This window comes from Castor canadensis, chromosome 3 (genome assembly GCF_047511655.1).
Source record: "Castor canadensis chromosome 3, mCasCan1.hap1v2, whole genome shotgun sequence".
Taxonomy (NCBI): domain Eukaryota; kingdom Metazoa; phylum Chordata; class Mammalia; order Rodentia; family Castoridae; genus Castor; species Castor canadensis.
The window spans coordinates 90,194,247-90,200,601 of NC_133388.1; the positions used below are offsets into that span (position 1 = coordinate 90,194,247).

The window sequence follows — 6,355 nt, forward strand, 5'->3', positions numbered from 1 at the left end:
TCTAGACATCATCAATAGCTATAGCAAAGTAGCAGGATATAAAATCAACATAGAAAAATCATTAGCATTTCTATACACTAACAATGAGCAAACGGAAAAAGAATGTATGAAAACAATTCCATTCACAATAGCCTCAAAAAAAATCAAATACCTAGGTGTAAACCTAACAAAAGATGTGAAAGACCTCTACAAGGAAAACTATACACTTCTGAAGAAAGAGATTGAGGAAGACTATAGAAAGTGGAGAGATCTCCCATGCTCATGGATTGGTAGAATCAACATAGTAAAAATGTCGATACTCCCCAAAGTAATCTACATGTTTAATGCAATTCCCATCAAAATTCCAATGACATTCATTAAAGAGATTGAAAAATCTACTGTGAAATTTATATGGAAACACAAGAGGCCACGAATAGCCAAGGCAATACTCAGTCAAAAGAACAATGCAGGAGGTATCACAATACCTGACTTCAAACTATATTACAAAGCAATAACAATAAAAACAGCATGGTACTGGCACAAAAACAGACATGAAGACCAGTGGAACAGAATAGAGGATCCAGATATGAAGCCACACAACTATGAGCAACTTATCTTTGACAAAGGAGCTAAAAATATACGATGGAGAAATAGCAGCCTCTTCAACAAAAACTGCTGGGAAAACTGGTTAGCAGTCTGCAAAAAACTGAAACTAGATCCATGTATATCACCCTATACCAAGATTAACTCAAAATGGATCAAGGATCTTAATATCAGACCCCAAACTCTTAAGTTGATACAAGAAAGAGTAGGAAATACTCTGGAGTTAGTAGGTATAGGTAAAAACTTTCTCAATGAAACCCCAGCAGCACAGCAACTAAGAGATAGCATAGATAAATGGGACCTCATAAAACTAAAAAGCTTCTGTTCATCAAAAGAAATGGTCTCTAAACTGAAGAGAACACCCACAGAGTGGGAGAAAATATTTGCCAATTATACATCAGACAAAGGACTGATAACCAGAATATACAGGGAACTTAAAAAACTAAATTCTCCCAAAACTAATGAACCAATAAAGAAATGGGCATGTGAACTAAACAGAACTTTCTCAAAAGAAGAAATTCAAATGGCCAGAAAACACATGAAAAAATGCTCACCATCTCTAGCAATAAAGGAAATGCAAATTAAAACCACACTAAGATTCCACCTCACCCCTGTTAGAATAGCCATCATCAGCAACACCACCAACAACAGGTGTTGGCGAGGATGTGGGGAAAAAGGAACCCTTTTACACTGTTGGTGGGAATGTAGACTAGTACAACCACTCTGGAAAAAAATTTGGAGACTACTTAAAAAGATGGACATCGATCTACCATTTGATCCAGCAATACCACTCTTGGGGATATACCCAAAAGACTGTTACTCCAGAGGCACCTGCACATCCATGTTTATTGCGGCACTATTCACAATAGCCAAGTTATGGAAACAGCCAAGATGTCCCAGCACTGACGAATGGATTAAGAAAATGTGGTATCTATACACAATGGAATTTTATGCAGCCATGAAGAAGAACGAAATGTTATCATTCGCTGGTAAATGGATGGAATTGGAGAACATCATTCTGAGTGAGGTTAGCCTGGCTCAAAAGACCAAAAATCGTATGTTCTCCCTCATATGTGGACATTAGATCAAGGGCAAACACAACAAGGGGATTGGACTATGAGCACATGATAAAAGCGAGAGCACACAAGGGAGGGGTGAGGATAGGTAAGACACCTAAAAAACTAGCTAGCATTTGTTGCCCTTAACGCAGAGAAACTAAAGCAGATACCTTAAAGCAACTGAGGCCAATAGGAAAAGGGGACCAGGAACTAGAGAAAAGGTTAGATCAAAAAGAATTAACCTAGAAGGTAACACCCACACACAGGAAATCAATGTGAGTCAATGCCCTGTATAGCTATCCTTATCTCAACCAGCAAAACCCCTTGTTCCTTCCTATTATTGCTTATACTCTCTCTACAACAAAATTAGAGATAAGGGCAAAATAGTTTCTGCTGGGTATTGAGGGGGGGAGCGGGAGGGGGTGGAGTGGGTGGTAAGGGAGGGGGTGGGGGCAGGGGGGAGAAATGAACCAAGCCTTGTATGCACATATGAATAATAAAAGAAAAATGAAAAAAAAAAAAAAAAAAAAAAAAAATTAAGTTGAATTTTAGAGTTTAAAGCTTTCTTACAAGGAAAAGTCCAGGCCTGCAGTTTCTGCTCAGGTTACTATATACTATAAACTACCCTTAACTCAGTGGTGTAGCATCCACCTTTTTATCAATGCCAGGTATTCAGTGAGTTCAAACAGGGCATGGTGGCAATAGTTTCTCTCTGCTCCCTGATATCTTTAAAAGGCTCAAATGGATGTAACTAGGAAGTCCGGAGTTATCTGAAGGTTCGTCTGTTCACGTGTCTATATCCAGACTAGAATGTGGCACAGCTGAGACTGTTGATCAGTGTGACAATACACTACTTTTCTGTCGGTTGGATTCTCACAGCAGGTTCTGATAAGTAGCTACCCAAGAGGGAAACTCTCAAAAGGAGCACGTAGAAGATATGTAGTCTTTCCTTACCTATCCTCAGAAGTCACCCTGTGTCACTACTGCTGTGCTCTATTTATTCCAAGTAAGTAAAGACTAGCTTACATTCAACAGCCTACATTCTACAGGAAAGGAAGTGACACTTGCTCAATGGAAAATATCAAATAATTTGTGGTTTTCAAGAAAGTGGGCATTTTCACTAGCACATTCCATCCACTACTCAAAGAATAACATTATACACACTCTTTCTGAACAATTTATGCGACCAATGTTACTTACACCAAACTGAAAGAAAACCAGTAACTTATGCACATAGATTCAAACTTCCTTAGCAAAATACAGGAAGTTAAATTCTACAATACATGAAAAGAACAATCCATTATAACCAAGTTAAGTTTATCCCAACAAGACAGAGTTGGATTAACATTTAAGTCAATTGAGTACCATATAATTTGATAATTTAAAAAATGTAAAAAAAAAAAGTCAATCAATGTAATTCACCACATGACTTGTCCATTTGTGCTGTGCTGTTGTGATAAAAATGTCACAGACTGGGCAATTTAGAAACCACAGAAAGTGATTTCTTGAGGTTCTAAAGACTAAGGAGATCAAGACCATGGTGCTAGCAGGTTCAGTGTTTGTGAGGGCTATTCTCTTTCCCTACAATGTGGTGCCTTGTTGCTGTGTCCCCTGGAGAGCAGAAACACTGTCTTCATATCTCAGAAGGGGCAGAAGGGTAAGAGAGGCAAACTTCTTCTGTCAATCTCTTTTATAAGGATACCTAATCCCACTCATGGGGGCCATGACTAAATCACTCCTAAAAGCCACACCATATCTTTTTTTTTTCTTTTTTTTTTGACACAGGGCCTCACTATGTAGCTCAGGCTGGTCTTGAACTTGCAGTCTTCCTGACTTGGCCTCCAAGTGCTGGGGTTACATGCATGGAAACTACACCTTTTTTTTTTTTTTTCTGTTTGAACTTGGTTCTATAAGACATAAATCATCCAATTTTAGGTAGTATTTTTTCAAACAGGCTATACACCCCAGCCATACCATCTGGATTATGCATCTTTAAAAATAACATTGTCTAACATATGTATTTACATAATGTATAAATAACATTGTCTAAACATACGTACTGGTGATTCTCACTAGTCCAGGAGTCATTTAGTATTGCAGGGAAAGACAACTGTATCTAGAAGGTTGCTGTATCTCCTCTTGTCTATAAACTTTGCTTCTTTTTTTCAATACTGGGGTTTGAACTCAGGGCCTCACACTTGCTAGGCAGGAGCCTCCCCCTTGAACCATCCCACCAGTCCCTTTTTTGTGTATTGGGTATTTCTGAGATGGTGTCTTGCTTTTTGCCTGGGACTGCCCTCGCACTTCAAGTCTCCTAAGTATTGATGATTGCAGATGAGACACCAATGCCTGGCTACATTTTGCTTTTTGTCTGAGAGGTAGAAACAGAGGTTACATATAGTTAACACTGTTGTGGCAACTTAAAGATGCTAATTTTTTTCTTTTCTTTTTTTTTTTTTAACCACAACAAAGAGGGAAAAAGAAGAAAGTTTACTGGATAGTAAGATTCAGAATAACTAAATTTTATACACACACACATGCACACAAACCCCTCAAAACCTCTTTGGAATTCAGGACTATAATACAATAAAATTAGTAATTACTTAAACACATACAACAGTCATCTCCAAACAAAAGATCTTACTTTCTAACCTCTGGTTAAGTTGGTTATGTCCAAGCTTTTATCTATCTGCATATTTTATTGCCAACTTTGAACCAGTGATTTGTTTCAATTTTTTTGAATGGAACAATTTCTTCTTATTTTAGGGCTTTGCAAATGGTGTTCTCTTTGCCTCAAACAATTTCTCAAGATTTTTCTTTTCTCATTTATCTTTCAGGACTCAGCTTAAGTTAGTTTCTTTATAAAGGCCTTCTTTAAACTTCCTAAAGTTTAGAAGAATCACCTTGGCAATCCATACATTCATCCATTCAGCTTCTCACAGAAGTCTGCCTTTTTCCTTTGCATCATCTAATACAATTGTATGTCACTTTGTTAGTCTGTCCCACAGACTAAAAGTTCTATGAGGCAGAAACTGTTTATCTGGTTAACTGTTGTATCACCAGTGTCCCAGTACCTGTATACAATGGATGTTAAGTACTCTTTTCCCAGAAAAGCCTTTCATCCCACTTAGATACCCTCAAAGGAGTAGGTGAAGACAGCCATAAAGTTTGTGAGCTTGGTGGTGGAGACAGTGGCTGAATGGCCAGAGTGATGAAAGAAAGTTAGGGCTGGATGAGTGGGAAGCAAAAGGGAGAGATGAGGAAAGCATGGGACACACATTTAATAAGGTTTCCTCTCTACTCCCGCATCATTCTATCTCTACCCCAAACATGTCATTAAACAATAATTTACTTGTTCTTTTAGAGATGAGGTAAAACTCAGATTATAAAACCGAGGCCAAAATAATTTTTCAGAATTAGAGTATGTTCAAGAAACCAGTCACACTTTAACTGGATTGGATGATGTAGTTCTCCAAATAATCTTCATTGAGGAAGTATGTTCCTCTATTATGTTCCTCCTCTCAGTCGCTGAAGAAGATATGTTGTTTCTTGATGGGCTGGCACTATTTCTTTTTTTGCTGCTCTTTTCCCTTCTCCTTTCTTTGGTTTCCCTTTTCCACGAAGCTTCTTTAAACGTCTTTGCTCATCCTTAAAATCCTAATGCTCGTCTCTGTAGAGGCCAAGAAAACGGAGTGTGCCCATGAGTGCAAAATACGTGTTGTGATTTGGATACCAGTCATAAGTCTCTTTCCTCTTAGCCAAGGGCTGTTGACTGAACAATTTCACCACTTTCATGGACTTGGAATCGGTAGGCCTGGCAACTTCACCAAAGAGGCCAGCACTCAGGCGAGACATGCGCAATGCATATTCTGAAAGTGAAGACATTTCTTGAGCAGTAAGGAACAAAATTCCCTGGTTCTGACCTTCTTCTGGAAACTATACCTTTAATTCCATTGTGTAGGGACTCAGAAAGCTGACGAAGAAGGATCAAGAGCTCAAGGTCACCCTGGGCCACATGTGAGACTCTGTCTCAAGGAAATAAAAATAACAATGCTTGCATTGGAGACTAGGTTCAGCAACAGGGCTGGGCATGCAGCTCAGTGGTAGGGCCCTGTGTAGCATGCATGAAGCCCTGACTTTGATCCTCAGCCACCTTTACCACAAAAAGCTTCAACATGAATTTTGGAGATAACAAAAACGTTCAAACCATGGCACAGCACCACATTAATCATATTAAAGGAAAAAATCATATGACCATCTCAACAGATGCAAAACAAGCATTTACCAAACATTTGATAAAATTCAGTACCCACACATGTTAAAAATTCACAGCAAACTACCAGAGGAGTAAATGTCTTGTGAATATTTAGGAAAACCCTATAGTTAACAGCATACTTGATGGGGAAAGACAGAGATCTTTCTTTCCCCTTCAGTCAAAAACAAAACATGAAAGCATTTGATGTCCCCACTCCAAAGGAACTAATACAGAAACCTTAAAGTGACAGAGGTTAACATGAGAAGGGGATCAGGAATCAGTGTAAAGATCAGTTAGAGATGAATCAACATGGGTCCCAAACACATGGGTACAAGAAAGCAATGCTAGGAATCTCTCTGTATAGCTATCCTTATCTCAACTAGCAAAAACACTTTGTCTTCCTTATTATGCTTATGTCTTCTCTTCAACAAAATTAGAGATAAGGGCAAAACAGGACCTG

At 38.5% G+C, this 6,355-nt stretch overlaps 1 pseudogene; it reads right to left on the reverse strand.

Moving 5' to 3' along the window:
• Positions 1-5,078: 5,078 nt before the first annotated feature.
• On the reverse strand, positions 5,079-5,564 carry LOC109678949 (small ribosomal subunit protein mS33 pseudogene; annotated as a pseudogene).
• Positions 5,565-6,355: the final 791 nt, after the last annotated feature.